The sequence below is a fragment of the Crocodylus siamensis genome, chromosome 14, assembly GCF_052110815.1.
Source record: "Crocodylus siamensis isolate JL-2025a chromosome 14, ASM5211081v1, whole genome shotgun sequence".
Lineage (NCBI taxonomy): Eukaryota > Metazoa > Chordata > Crocodylia > Crocodylidae > Crocodylus > Crocodylus siamensis.
In genome coordinates, this window is record NC_143408.1 from 567,680 (window position 1) to 583,456 (window position 15,777).

The 15,777-nt window shown below is 45.9% G+C and overlaps 1 protein-coding gene across 2 annotated transcripts in view; it reads left to right on the top strand.

Moving 5' to 3' along the window:
* The first annotated feature begins 475 nt into the window (after positions 1 to 475).
* The window catches only part of ARHGEF18 (Rho/Rac guanine nucleotide exchange factor 18), a 42,182-nt gene continuing 26,880 nt past the window's right edge, over positions 476 to 15,777 (top strand). The window contains exons 1-3 of one of the 2 annotated variants that reach the window (XM_090026943.1): positions 476 to 594; positions 8,206 to 8,273; positions 9,954 to 10,017. The gene's annotated coding sequence lies outside the window, so the exon portion shown is untranslated. Of the gene's footprint in view, positions 595 to 949; positions 1,027 to 8,205; positions 8,274 to 9,953; positions 10,018 to 15,777 lie in introns of those variants that run through there. The other variant, XM_090026945.1, reaches the window with a different exon arrangement.

Below are 15,777 nucleotides of genomic sequence, written 5' to 3' on the forward strand. Positions count from 1 at the left end.
CTTACCCCCTCCTAGCCTGAGACATGTTTCCTGCCTCATGGCAGGAATGAGGACAGTGGGAAGAGCGATAAGGTGGAGAAAGGCACCACGGTGATGCGACGCCTGAGTTCCCTGCGGAGCCGTGTCACGGGATCCTGGCAGAAGGATAAGGTGAGGGAGCCGGGCTGCACCGTCCCAGGGAGGGCGCGGGTGCCCCGGGCAGCTCCCCAGGCTGCTGCTGGCTGTAGGGCGGCCTGGGGAGGGGGCTCTGCTCGGGGCAGACCCCTCGGAGACCAGGCCCCTGCCCAGAGGCTGCGTGGAGGGCCCCGGCCCCTATCAGTGGGTCTGGGCAAGCCCTGGGGACGCGCCTGCCCGTGCGCTCGGGGGTGGGGGCCACGGCACGGTCCTGCTGCTCGGTGCCAAGAGCCTGCTCCCTGCCTCCCCAGGGTAAGAACAAAGAGCAGCAGAGGGAGAAGGAGAAGGAGAAGGAGAAGGAGCTGCAGGACAGGTGGAAGGTCAATGGGCACCAGCTGGTGCCGGGGGTTTTCTCGAGCAGCGCCAGCTGCTCCCTATGCGCCAAGCCCTTGGGCAACAAAAATGGCCTGCAGTGCCTCCGTGAGTACGGCTGCCCCCCCCCCCGAACTGCTAACGACCTCGTCTGGCCCGGCTGCCTGCCCAGACTGCTAACCTCGCCTGCCCCCACTAACGACCTCACCTGGCCTGGCCGCCCCGCCCCCAACGACTGCACCTGTGCTGCCCGCAGGCCCTTCCCGCCCGGCCCAGCTGCTCCCCCGCGCCTTCCCCTGCCCGAGGCCCGGCTCGCTGCCCCCCACGCCGCTTGCTGGCTCCAGGCGCACTTGCCCGCAGGCAGCAGGCACACGGGGGGGGGGGGCTCTGCTCTGCACCGCGGGGCGGGCTAGCGCAACACGCTCAACTGCCGCCCCGGAGGCGGGGCCAAGGCTGGGGGTGGGGCCGGGCAGCCTGCGCCTGCGCCGTGACTTCCGATCACTTCCGGGGCGAGCCCGGCCCACGGCCTCCGGCACGGCGGTAAGAGGCGTCCCCGGCAACCCGCTTCCCCACCCCCCGGCCCCGGCGCTCCCTGCTCGCGCGGGGTCGTGTTTGGTCCGGCGCGACCTGGAGGGCGGCGGGGTGGGGGCGCCGCCACCCCCCCCCCCGACCTGGCCCCGGCCCGGTCCTGGCTGCCCCTTGCCCCCGACCGCCGGGGCGGGCGCGGAGTTCCCCGCGGGTCGGGACAGGCCCCGACCCCGAGGCGCAGCGCGTGGCGGGCGGACGCGGCTCTGGCGCCTCGCCGGGCCGGGCCGTGCCGTGCGGGGCCCCCCGAGGGTTTGTGGCGGGCCCGGGCTGGCCGGCGCGACGGGTGGTTTCCCGGCGCGGGCTGCGCGCGTGTCGCCCGGGTGAGGCGAGCGTGGCTCTGCGGCAGGCGCGAGACCAGGCCGCGTGCGCATGTCGCATCGCCTCGACCCAGCGACGCTTCAAACACCTCGGGAGTAAATGGGATGCTTATCTTGCTGGGATCCTATGACCCCAGCTGATCTTGCCCTTCGGGCGGGGGCTGGACTCGATCTTCCGAGGTCCCTTCCAGCCCGAATGTCTAGGAAATCCATGAAAACCTCGTGGGACGACAGCGGAGCTGCTCCGTTGCTTCCTTGACTGTCTCCGCGGCGTGTCCGTGGTGCAGTGCTTTCACAACTGGAGCTCGGGAGCTGGTGCGAGGTGCAGTGGGTGCTTGTCTCTGCTTTGGCATGGGGTGCACACTTCATCTTGCAGCCGTTCACGAGGGAGCCGCTCTGCCTCCCTTTGCCCGTGTTCAGACTCCTTGCCGCAACGGCGATCATGTCTGCATCCCGGGCCTCTCTCACTGCTCTTCCACATAGAGATGGTTGCCCCGGGCCCGGAGGTTGTCTGGCCTCACAGGTACGCTGCCATCACATATGCGAGTCCCGTGGTGACGTGGCTGCCCAGTGTGGGGCTGCGGCCGCGTGCAGGTAACCTGCCGGTCGGTGCCTGGTTCAGGCTCCCGCCTCTGCTCATTTTGGTACATGAGCGCGAGGAGCAGGTGCCAGTTGCTGGAGCCGCTTGGACAATGCTAGATCTGGTCTGAACTGATTAGGATCCGTGACCTGGATTCACTAAACGCAGCAACTTCTGGTTCGATTGATACAAACCCTTCCTGCCCTGCGATGAGTCTTGCGGAGACGCTCCCCTTTCCTGGCAAGCGGTCGGTGGAGGTTTCTCTTGGTAGTGACGCGCACCCTCGTGTCCAGCGCGGATCTGTCTAGCGCCCGGGAACTGCAGATGCGTCAGCAAGTCAGTAGTGAGATTGCACGGGTTTTGGGTAACTTAGTTTCCGTACGCGAGCGGTAGGTTTAGTATCTGAGGCTCATTTCATCTGGGCATGATCTCTTTCTCTTAATTATTTTTGCTGTGAATCAAGATGCCCTATGTAGCAGATTAGAATTTCAGGACACATATTCTAGAGGCATATAGATTATGCTACAGAAATATTGATTCGCTTAATATCAAAGCTGCTTAAAATAGAGCTTGTCTTTGTATTTATCAAATATTGTATAGTTCACTGAAAGAAAAGTGAGTTTCGTTCCTTTGTATTTCTGGGCTTGTGGGGATATGCCACAAAATCAAAAAAATTCAACTAATCCTTCACATGTAAATTTGTTGTTAGCTGAGTAGTGTTTCTGAGGTGGATTCCAGCCAGAGAAGTGACTTGTACTTCATATGGGCAGAGACGAGGGACAGTGTTTTCTCTCTCAAGAGACCAAATGTGTCTGATGGCAGAGAAATCATTAGTGTCAGAAGACAAATATTTAGTCCAAAGTTTGTTTCTATTGGACCGGGTGCATTAAGCAGTCAGCATATCCTGAAACTCAAGCTAGTATGTAAAGTCTCTCTGCCATTGGAAGCAGAGGTAGGAGTTGCCAGACTTGAGCCAAGTTATGCTTCAACGATGCTTTTAATCTTTGTATCCTAAATAAAAATTCTCCAAGTCTCAAGTTGTCAGTTGGGATTTAAACTAATTGCAGCAAGTCTGGATATTGATCACGGTGGAGCACTCGAGCGGTGATTGTACTGGACAGTGCGCTGGAGTCCAGGGGTCAGGTCTGACACCCGGTGAGTCAGGTCTGTGCAGGAATCCGGTGCTGCTGCAGGAGACTTTCATAGCGTCTGACATACGGACGTGGCATTGTATCTGATTTACGGGTTCTGTGCTTTGTCAGACGTTGAATCATCGTAACCTGGCAAGTTTTTCTTGGACTGTCTAATTTTTTGTCCGATAAATGCTCTTAAATGATCACATGCAACTTATTTACTGCTAACTTTTGGTACCTGCTAGACCTGAGCTTTTATATTTCTCTTCCCCTCCCTTTTTCCCCTCCCCTCCTTTTCTACCCTTTGTCTTCCTAATTTCTAACTATTTACTTTTTCATGGATAACCTCTTTTCTACCTTGGAGAACTCAAGTACAGTAGTCTCCCTTACTTGCTTTGGCCTCCCTCCGCCCCCGCTCTTCTTCCCTTCTCTACCTTTTTGTTTTTCTAATTTCCACCTATGTCCATTCTCACTGACCTCCTGTCACTTTTAGCTTCTCTCGCTCCTTGGAGATCTCAGATCAGCAGAGACTCCTGATGCCTGAAGAAGGCGGATTGTGTCCGAAAGCTTCCAAAGAACTTTTTTCCAATTACCCAGTTGATCTATTGACAAGATATCACATCTACCCAAAGAACTTTGCCAACTTTTGGGAAGGCACTTAATTTAAGTGTGGAAAAATCGTATATTCTACCAGATAAAACTTTCTGTCATTAATAGGAGTCTTGATAGATTACTGTGGATGAGCTAGTCTGGGGAGTAGGAGTGCTGTCCTTAGCAGACCCGTCCATGTTCCTTCTCGTCCAGATGCTGGCAGTGACGGCACTAAATTAATGGTTCCCAGTCATCTTAGACTCAAGGCACCCCTCAGAAAATGTCAGCTCTTAGCTTGTAGTCATTTCATGACTCCAGAAAAATAGTAGAGCAGGTTTTCTGTTGCAAAGAGCTGGGAAAGACTGCAGTAGGTCGGAATGCTTTTAACGCACTGGATTCTGATGTGACATCTCTGGATTTATCCTGACAGTCATGTGTAGGTGTTTGCATATCTAGCTGTGGTAATATTGTATGGCACCCTCTAAAGGATCCTATGGCCCTCTGATTGAGAAGCACTGGACCGAATGTGTTTTGGGGGCAAGAAACCCCCAAAAAGGCAGATGGGTTGGGGGGGATGATAATACTCTTCATGAAGGTTTTAGCTTAATCTCTAACATGGATTGCTTTAAACCCAGAAAGGGTAGACTTAAACTTCCTTTCCATAACTCATTGCAAACATTAACTGTTGTATCCGAATATTATTGTTCAAACAGATCTCCAGTTCCTTTTTTAATATTGCCAGATTTGTATCTGCGGTAAAAACTTAGGCAATCGGTTACAGTCTAATTGTTCATTGTGTGGGAAAAAAATTTGATTAAAAATATCACAGTTTCAATGTTATAGGCTATCCCCTAATTGTATTCTGAGACATGGGGAAAAAAAACTCCCATCTATCTTCTCTAGAACAGCCATTGTTTTATATTCTTTTATCGTGTCCCTTATTTGTCCCTGTTCCGAGGTAATAATCTATCCTTTCCAATGTGTCTTTATCTGAGTGTTCTTAATAATTCTTATTGTCCTTCACTGAGCCCCTCTGCTTTTTCTTTTCAGAAAGATGCCCTGAAAGAAAGAGAATGTTAAAGGACTTTGTGTCTAGAAACAGGAAATCAAATTCACCAGTGTATTATCTTGCCCTTATCTGCACTAGCAGATAACAGCCTGCTCATAGCAGATAATAAGTATGTCATAAGTTACGCACACATAACTGAAGCATTTTTTTTTAAAGATCTGTATAAAAGCTTCATATTATAACCCTTTTCCTACATTGGCTGGGCAGAAATAATCGCAAGCAAAAATCACTGAAGGACACTGCTAACTTGTGATGGAGCAAGCTAAACAGAGAGCGTTAAAACTAGTTTCAGATGGGATGCCTCCCCTTTATCCCCTGGTCAATTCTTGGGGCTTTTACCATTGCATTTTCCTGTTTTCCAGCACTTTCTCTCTCCTGCTGTATGATGTATTTCATCAAGAAAGGGAGCTGCCTCTGCATACTGTACAGTCAAATACATGGTGTAAACAGACTGGAAAATAATCTTGGGTGCTACCTGTAGTCAGAGCAGGTGGACAGTTTTCAGACCAAGTGTATTTTGAAATTGATATCCGTTTTTAAAGTTGGCATAAGAAATACGTGGGTATTGAAAATGGGCCACGCCTTTTAAATCTTAATGAGGAGAAAGAACTACTACTTAACCGAAACACTAAGGCGATGACAGATTTTACTGTAGAGTGGTACAGGTGCCCGGCTGGAGATTGATCAGGAACGGCTTGCTGTATTGTAATTCTTTCTCTTCAGATTTGCTTTCTCTGCTCCCAGTCTGAAGATTTACATTTCTAGGGTTTGTTTGGGATTTCTAAAATATATCTGCAGCCAGTTCCTGTGACAGTAGATGTGTGCCCGGGCTCTCTCAGATCCTTGCAAGTGGAATCCTGGGTGCTTGTAGCCAGTGTTTGTAGGAGCGCAGGAAGTCCAGGCGTTTTCACAAAAACCTGGCTTTCCCAGGCAATAACAATTCATGTGCATTGGTGACTTCACACCAGTGACCTTTTGTCAGTGAAATCCCAGACTTTGCTTTGAGTCGGTGTGGCTTAGTGACAGTGGTGTAATAGCTTGGCTCCCTCCCTCCTTCTTAAATGGAAGAGAATTGCTGGACTGGTGAAAAGGGCTGCAGCGATAACCATGAGCATCGATCCTTCTTGTGCAGGCAGCGACTGCTCTTCTTGCCCAGTGCTGTTTCAGTCCTGCCTGGTGGGCACCCGTGTAGTGTCCATGGCCCATTCGATCTGGCTGATGCTCTTTCTGTTTCTGATTCCTGCTTTATGTTGATTTAATCCTCCAGCTTCCTCCTCTGAATCACAGGCACTTCAGCTGTTAGCCACTTCATCATCTTCATCCAGTCATCCACAACAAGCATCAAGAAGTCTTCTGAACCTTCTGGTTGTTTCTTCATTTTGATGCATTCCCGTTTACAGAATTAACAGTTTATGTAGCAAAAACAGATTTTCCTTTGCTTTCATTCTAGAAAGGAAAGTTTTTTTTAATACTTATTTTCCAGGCACAGAATCGGGTGCCTTCCAGGTTTTTGTAGCATTTTTAGTTCTTCTACCAGAGTGAAGACTTTCCCAGAGATGTCAGATGAGCTACTGTGGCTATGCTCAAAAATAGTTTTGTATGTAAAAATGCAGCAATACATGACAGGCACTGTAAGGGCTTAGTTGTGCTCTTGCTGTTTACGTGTGGGAGACTGTCGCCGCTAAGCACCTTTCTTTCCCTGTTGTCAGACTTGTAATGATTTCCCCTGTGGGGCCTGATTCTGCAGCTCCTGTGTGTTTCTGTAGTTGCCCTTATCATATAAGCATGTTACTTGTGTTGTGTAAAGGAGAACGTCCTACCTGGCACCAGCAGCACTTCGACCAGGTCACCCTGGCTGCTATTGACCTTGGCACCGTTACAGGGTGGGATGATAGTTCTGCTTGGATGATCGGGTCTTAAACAGTTTTCCTCAGTACATTAGGCACAAACAGGCTTTTCTCTGCAGCCAGAGTGTAAATGTTCCTGTTCTACCTGCCCTCCCTTTTACCCAGCACGTTTAGTGCCTGCTGCAAGGAGCTGTGTGGCTGTTTGCATTCCTCCTGTCTTGCTTCTCAAGTCTGCAGGTAAAGGAAGTGTCTTGTTTAACAGAGAACAAGAAGCTGCTGGAGAAAACTGTCGTGTTGGTCCTCTCCCCTCTCCCAGCTGTAATTTTTCAGAAGGAGATTGGATTTAATTTGGGGCAAAAATGTCTCCTGTGTTCAACTTTTCAAGGAGCTTTAGTACTAGGATGTAGAAACAGTTGCCTTATGCAGTGTAAACATTGTAGCATCTGGATAGTTGACTTGCTGATAATTTGAAGTGTTTTTGTTGCTATGTCAGTGACTTTTAATCAGTTCTTCTTCATCCTCCACATATCTAAAAGAAAAATCCGGGGTGTACATTGTACACAGGGGATTGTACTTGCTCCAGGATCTGTTTGCCGCGTCGTCTGAATTATATAACCTGCTTGTTTGTTTGTCTTGAAAAATCACATTTTGGAATCTGAAGACTTGTTTGATTTCCATTTCTATTAGAATATTAGTGGCTAATGAGTTCTTCACATGAAGTACCAAGGGGTTTTTTTGGGGGGGGGTTTTTGTTTTTTTTGTTTTTTTTGTTTTTTTTGTTTTTTGACAAATGGCTTACGAACAGGAAGTAATTGAATTAATTCCATTTATTACATGCCAGATTTACTGACAGTTGGATTCTGGTTTGTGCGTGTGTTTCTCTGCTCTGTCATTAGCAAGTGGTGTTTTCTTTTGGTTCCAGTAATGCTTGACAGAATGGCTTTAAATATAAAGATTATAGTTTTGGTCAGGATTGTTGCAGCCTGGAATCCTGTTTTAACTTGAAGACTAATTAAGCAGAGTGGGGTCAAGGAATAGACCTGGTTAAGCAGGAAATGGTTCCTATCCTACAAATACATGTACACACAACCCCCCTCACTCCCCCTCACCCCCAATTACCACACTTGCAGTACTCAAGGTATTAATATTACAACATACTGGAGCAGTTGATAGCACTTCATACCATAGCAGTTGATACCATAAAATATTTTCTATTTCTGCTGAAGTCTGTGTAAATGAAGAATACTGCTCTGTGCCCCCGGGTTACAGTAAGAATCTGTTATATCCTCCTAGTCCCCCCCACTTGTGGGATAGTGCTTTTTTGATGCAGGCTGCAAGCCAGAGAAGTACAACAGGTGCTCTGGTTATGGTGTTGTTTCTCTAGCAGAGGGTCTTCTTTCTGCGAGTTCTTTATAATGGCTCTGTATGCTCATTCTTCAAGTTGTATTTTGGCGTGACATCAAGTTGCAAAATTAGTCCTTCTATTGCAGGACTTGAATTTATTCTTACCCTTTCTGAATCTGAAGTCTGTCACTTATTTCTCTCTGCTGAAGTGGGAACAGAAAGAATAATTTAAATGTTTTTTACATTTCAGATTGTGCCGTGAATGTCCACAAGAACTGCAAGAACTTGCTGGCTGAATGCAGCACTGCCAGGCCCAAGGTAAGGTTTCCAGTTTCCTTGCCCATATAAGACAGAAATAGCAGCACTTGTCCAGTGTGCTGAATTCAGCTGAGCTCTCTTGATGCACATCCTCTGAAGTTTGGCCTTACGTTTCCAAAGCACGGACTGGTTAGTGCTGGTCTCTTTTAGTATCCTCCAGTGGAACTGCCACACAAGGGATGATCTACCTGAGGCCACCCCACCACATATGTCAGAGCTGGATGCAGTCCCAGGAACGCCTGCCTCAAGCCTGTTGCTTGTTCCTGGAACACGATGTCTGTTTCTCTGCCTCCCCACCTTTAGGGGGAAAAAAAGGTCACAGTCTTAATTTTTGATACCCCTGGTTTTCTCGCTGCTGTGCAGATAATTGGCAGCATAATAGTCTTGTTCCACCCTTGAGAAGATCATGTGATAGGGAAGAAGCTGGAACAGAATAGCCGCACGCAACTTTAGTCTGAACAATGCAGGAATAATGGTTTCATGTTCTGAACTTTGTTTTTTTAAATCTTTCCAAACTATGGCTCACAAGGTGTCTAGCCAAGCTGTTTATTTCTGCTTCCCTCTCTCCACAGTGTGACAGGGTGAAAGGTCACAAGTCAGCACAACCAGCTATGCACATATCTCTTTTGTAATCCAGTTTAGTGTTTCCTACTAAGAACCATGTGCAGATTTTTTGCTGTCGGGCTGTGCGACAACTTTGGAGGCTGCTAGCAGAAATAAGGAGAGGGTTGAGAGAGGGAGGTAGACACATCTACCCTTTAAATGAGGAGAAGAGGTTACATTCAGCTCACTGTGATTTTAAATGCAACTGTCCTGAGGGCAAAACTGTTCTTGTTTTCACACGTCTAAGCTTTTTAAAGTCATTATGTGATTTGTTTTCAAACACACGCATCAAATTGTTCCTGCCCTCAGGGCCACAGAGATCTTGCATTTCCAGTCAGAACTTTTTAAGACTTAACCGTGCTGCCACAAACCATCCCCAAGAAGGGAGAGGGGAGGCTGAAGATGAAACGAGGAAAGGGGCAGAAGGCAAAATGATGAAATGCAGTGAGATCCATCTAATAACCACGTTACAGAAGTGATCACTTGTTTATTCTTCCTGCTTTGTAGATATCTTGACTCAGTAAACTCTAACCTTTGTATATTGTCATGTCATAAGAATGAGGCCTTGCCTATATACCAAAGTTGCAAGGTCTGATTAAAAGTGCAGTTTTAAATGGATCTACAGTAACCAGTGCAAACTTCTGTGTAGATGCTACACTTGGTTTAAATGAGTCTTTTTAGTTGAGTTTTATTTAGTCCGGCAGCAGTTTTTTAAGGTAAGCTGAGACAAGCTCCTCTCAGTCGGAAATAAGGGTGTTCACACAGGGATTTGTATCAGTTTAACTCAGTCAGTTTAACTCAATTTAATTAAACTGTCCAACTTTATTATGCTGGCAAGGTGATAATTTTGCTTGTGCTTTGCTAAGTATTCCTGGCATTTATTCATAATTTTTAAGTCTACCTACTTTTCTTCTCAAGTGTGAAAATATATGCACAAAACTTGGTTTTATAGTTTATGTAAGTATGCACCTGTAATCAGGACTTCAAGATACTGACAATGATTCAGCTTGGAGTGGTGCTTTGATCTGCGTGCATAAAGACAAACTTTAAGAATAAAAATTGCTTTTTCTCCTGTAGCAGAAGGATTGGCAATACAGACCTTCTGGATCTCCACAAAGTTCACCGCAGTACCTTTCCCCAGGTTTGTACTAAAGAATGATTTCTGTGTTCAAAGCTTGTCTCTTCAATTGTATGCTTTTTTTTTTTTTTTAATACGTTTTTAAAACAATACAAGCTGTTTTTATTGAAGGTTGAAAACAGTCTCTTTTAATAAGATAGCTTCATTTTTCCCCATTGGGAATCGGTTAGAGGCTTTTAGGAGTCTCCTGTGCATTTTTATCTTTTTATCTTTTTATTCCTCTTTATACTTTCTTGCTGTGTAACCTCAAAATATCACTGTGAACAGAGATCGATAAAGCTGGTTTCTCATTGATTGTTTCTTCTCTGTCTTCTGAAAAGACTAGAACTGTGAACTGAAAACTTTGTTTTTACATCAGATTTTAATAATTGTCTATTTAAAACTTGTCTGCATCTGGGACTTACTAGAAATCTCTGTGCCAAGCAGGCGTTGCAGTCTGAATGCTGAAGCTTTGTTGAAATAAATATGGAAAAGTGAGCTGGCAAAAATAGCTGTTCCTTTTTCATATTTCTGAAGTATAGGATTTGAAATTGCTTTCTACTGCTGCCATACCGTTCTTGCTTGCAAGCACCATTAGCATAGACGCGTAATTTGTCTTTTCTGCACGGGAACTGTGTGAGGCTGTTGGATCATTGCAGAGGTGCGCATTCACCCTTTCAGAGCTAGCTCTCATCCACCTCCTGGTAGGATTGTGCACCTTTGCTCCTAATAGTGTTCCTAGAATTGGGATGCTAAGATAATTGAAAAGGTCAGTTAGCTGTTTTGAATCATGGTTTTGGAACTGAGAAGGCTTGTTCACAACATGGGGCGTCTGTACACGTGCTCCGGTGGGAGGGGTTGCATTTTGAGTGGCTCTCCGGAGATGCTCTAATTAAAATGCCTGCAGCTGCTTGTGTATACAGTGCCTTGCATTTCAAAATGGTGGCGGGATGCTTTAACTAAAGCTTGTTTGAGAATAAAGAGAATAACTTTTAGAATAACAGAGATGATTGGTCTTGTCACCAAGAATGTCTTTGTCTTTTTATGCAAAGGCTTGGAGACGAGAATAGGAATCAAGAAAGAATAGTGAAAATAGGAAAAGTTTAGCTCTAGGTCGTCTCATTGGAACAGCTCGGTGGTACATAGTCTCGTCTGGTGTAATGGGCTACTGGAGCGATCAATATTTACTCTCAGCGGTGTGCAGACACTGCTAATTGAACTCAGAAAATGGCTTTTTCGTTAGTGCAGATTCTGCTAGGCAGACTGTTCTTACTTTTCACAGAATCAAAAGCAGAAAGATCAGGAAGCTGTAGGAACAACTAATGCCATGGGCAGCATTTCATTTTACTCCTAGAATATGCTGTACTACAACAGTAAAGTACGTCTAATTGGGCATTTCTTTTTCATAGAATTAATGTCAAGGGTGGGCTCACATGATGCTAGGAAACAACACTGAAGACCTGAAGAATGATTTGGCATCATCAACATGAAGAGTGTCTGTCTTTGTGTTCTGCATGGTTTTGGCAGTGAAAAGCAATTTCTTGGGGGGGCGGGCATTTGTAACTGCTGTTAGATTTTAGCTTATAAAGAGACATTGCAGGAGGAAATTCTCAACCCTCTGGAGTGTTTAATCTGGGTAATTTCTTTTAACCTGGGGCATGATTCTCAAGGAGCCTGTTTTTAATCATTCCTTCTACATACGAGGTGAGGTGAGGTAGACTGCATCATCTTAAGCATAATGGTATGTCTCTGACATACCTGACCTGACAGGTCCAAGGAATGAATGATTTGGGGTGTGGACCAAGGCTAAAGATAGTAGGAGGGGGAAGCAGCCAGGAACTTGAACAAAGATGATGTTGCCACCCAGTGAGGAAACAACCTGTCTTACAGGTTAGTAATTCAAGGTCTTTTTAGAGCCAGGGCAGCCTCTAATTATTCGGGTAGTGGCTGAGGCCCAGGTGCTCTGTCCTCTTCCCCTGGCAAGAGGAGTGTGACTTTCCCCTGGGTGAGGGCTGATGTATGCAGCACTGGGTCCTGAACTACCTCTTATAACTCGGGAAAGACACCTTGGATCACTGTAGATAGCTTTCTGAAAACGTTGGCTCAGTGTGTGGCTGTGACAAAGAAACCCAATATAATGTTGAGTGTCATTAAGAGGGGAATTGAGAACAAAATGGAGAACATCTGGAGAACATCATCATACCATTATACAAATCCATGGTGTGCCCACATCTTGAATACCATGTGCAGCTCTGGTCTCCACATCTCCAGAAAGATGTAGTAGAATTAGGAGAGGTATGGAGGAGATCAACCAACATGATCAAAGTATGGAGCAGTTGTCATACCAGGAGAGACTAAAAAGGCTAGAAGTGTTCGGTTTGGAAAGGAGAAAGCTGAGGGGGGATATGATAGAGGTCTATAAAACCATGAAGAGTGTGGGCCAAATGAACAGGGAACTAGTATTCGCCAAGTCCCAAAATACTGGACTCCGACTGAAACTAGTAGGAGACGGGTTTAAAGCTAACCAGAGAAAGTACTTTTTATGTAATGCATTAACATGTGGAATTCATTGCCACAAGGGGTGGTAGGGTCAGAGAGCGCAGCCGGGTTCAACAAGGGACTAGCTACATTTGTGGCTGATGGTCTGTTAGTAGCTGTTGAACAGAATAGTTGAAGGAGTCCAACCCAACGTGGTGGGTGACAGGTGGTAAGGAATAGGGGGAAGATTTATTCTCAAGCTGTCCGGTTTAATGCTCTCCCTCTAACGCCTCCACCTTTGCCACCATTGGATACAGGGTACGGGGTTGGAGGGCCATTGGTGGGACTGACCAAATGTGGCACTTCTTAGGTTATCGTCTCAGCTGTCCACACCTGAGGCGTGGCCTTTTCGGTGGGCTGTATGCTGGAAGCTAATGGTAAACACCAAGGCCAGCTATCGGCAGGGTTTGCTCAGAGAACAGCTAATGTCCGTCTCCGAGCTCTGAGCAGGGGGCCTGGTAGCTGCCAGGTAGCGTTCAGGGTTTCGGGTCTACCGTTAAAAGTCTAAAGGGGTGGAAGCTGGAGCCACCTCTCTCCCATCAGATACTGCTGCACAGTGAGTGGGCCCTGGAGCTTGGCATCCTTAGCTCTGCTGTAGGAGGTGGGTGGGCGCAGATGGATGGAGAAGGGCATCGCCTGGGTGCTGGCACACTGCAAGCTTCACATTTGTCCCAAGGTGCTGGTAAGTGCAGGTGGGGGGGGCTCTGCGTGTGTGAGTTTTTGAGTCTGAATGCTCTTAGCTCTGTGGCTTGTGGCGGATATTGTTGTGCTCTTTTTATTTTTGAGTATTTCTTATTGCTAAGATAAAAGCAGTCCCAGGATCTGAACCTGCTCTGGCACCTGCTGTTGCTGCTGGTGGCTGTAGTCGCACGTTGGTGTGATTTCCTGCCCTGTTACTGCATGAAAGACTTGCATAGACTTGCTGTGTATGCGGAGCAGAGACACCACACTGAAAACAATTGTATATCAAACACTGTTCAACATGAACTCAGGGAGGCAATTAATAGCTCTTTTTTTCCTAACCTCTTTAAACAATTGTGATGGTAGGGATTACTTAAAAGTATAGCAGGTGGCGGGAATCATTACAGAAGTGCATTTTGTTTTTTTTTCCCCCTCTTAAGGTAACCGTTCTGTTTTAATTTTGGTAAACTGCTAGGTCCTGGCTTTACTACTGCCAGCATGTAGCATATTTCCAGAAAACATCTTTTTTTTTTTTTTGGTCCAATTGTGTAGTGGATCAGTTGTCTTTTCTCACAATTTTGTTCCTCCAGGGCCCAGGCTCTCAATTGCTTCTATTAAAGGGCTACTTTGAATGCTAAAATAGATTGTAATTAAACTGACCTTGTTTCTCATTGCCCCAAAACATGGATTACTTTATGTGTATAGGTTTCTGATTTGTAGTAGAGACAATAACACTAAACTGTTGGATTTCAGATGTGTCTGAAACAGAATTTCATAGATTTCATAGACATCAGGGCTGGAAGGGACCTCAGGAGATCGAGTCCAGCCCCCTGCCCAAAGGGCAGGAAGTCAGCTGGGGTCATAGGATCCGAGCAAGATAAGCATCCAATTTACCCTTGAAGGTGTTCAGTGTAGGTGCTTGAACCATCTCCGCTGGCAGACTGTTCCAGACCTTGGGGGCTTGGACAGTAAAGAAATTCTGAAATAAATAAGAAATAAAGAATTAGCTGGGTGATATCCTTATGACTTATGAAATCAGAACAGTGAGATTTTACATCAGTTGACTTGGCCTGTAGGATTAATTCATAAAATATTTGGTAATACATGCACAGATGACATTCTTTTCCAGTGGGTCATGGGCCTGTCCTTTGTAACCTGAGCAACATCACTATGAGTAGGGACCTAATTATGTTAACCCTTTTGGGTAAGAAGCTTGGAAGGGAAGTGGGTCAGTTGCAGTGATGCGCTTTAATGGACCCTTCAGAATTCAGGAAGTGCTTTTCAGAATGAAGCTGATGGTGTTGGTTGGACGTACAGGGACTAGTCTTTCCCTTTCCTCAGGAACTAAAAGTTTTGCTTCCTAAGTTTCTCGCTGGAAGGCCACAACATTCTGGTGGCTTTTTAGAAAGTATAAAACAACCCAGTGTTGGAGACTCCAGTGTATTTTCCTGGTTAGTAAAAACAGTGCCACCAAATTTTAGTAGAGGTAGTTGCATTTATACCCTGCCTTCTAAGTTTAGCGTAATGGTTATATCTGAGCTGCAAATTAGCATTTAAGCAGTACCAACCAGGGAGAACCTGTCTTTAGATAAGTAACTAAAAAGTACAGGTGCAAAGCACAATTAAAATAATTTATTTAAAACCAGGTTTTCCTGATTTAAGTCAGCCCGTTCTGAACCAAAGACGTGTGCCTTCTTCCCTAAAAAGGCATTGGCCTTCCATGTGTTCAGGTGACAAACACAGCAGGTGGCCTGTTCCGCGTGCTCTCTTGGAACAAGACACCTCAGTAGCAAGTCAAGTCTGATTCTTCTCCTAGTTAGTGGGATACTGTCACTTCTGCAAGCTGGGGTAAGAATGGCTGATATTTCATTGCAGTGTTTTGGTAACTGCATGAACAGAAAACCTAATTTATACATAACAGAACGTGAAAACTGAATTTAGGATCCTATTCTGTGCATTCTGTTTAGCAACTATATTTAATGATATACCTGTTTTTTAAAAACTTTACTCGCATCTGTCCTCACCATTTTCTTTTCATTTGTGATGGTATTTGTGTTGTTTCCTTTCAGTTAGTCTTCTTTGTGCTGCTTTTTACTCCCTCAGTTTTTTCCTCTGCTTTCTGTTCTCCCTTACTTTATTTTAATTGTTGTGACCCCCCTGCCTCTGTCTTTCAGCAGGGTAACCCTCTAAGTTTCAGAGGTACTTTGACCAAAGGGCACCTGCAATTTCATCAGTGATGCAGAATTTTAAAGACTGTGTGGCTGGTTTTTCCAGTGGTCTCTTTTCTGATTTTTTTTTTTTAAATGATGTGCTTTATCTCATTCATTCCAGATGTTGGTGCTCAGTAATTGTATCTGTAGTTTATAAGCCTATTACAGGTTCCATATATTATAGTGATGTATAATTTTAGTGTCCTTCCAATTTGCAGTCTGTCCAGGTTTGGAAAGCTGTGGTACTAAAATTGAATTTAGCAGTGGTATCTGGTACGTTCAGTGTACGTGCATGTGTGTGGGGCCATAAATCAACGTCTGGCAATAAGCACTGCACAGACCTCTGTGTATGTTG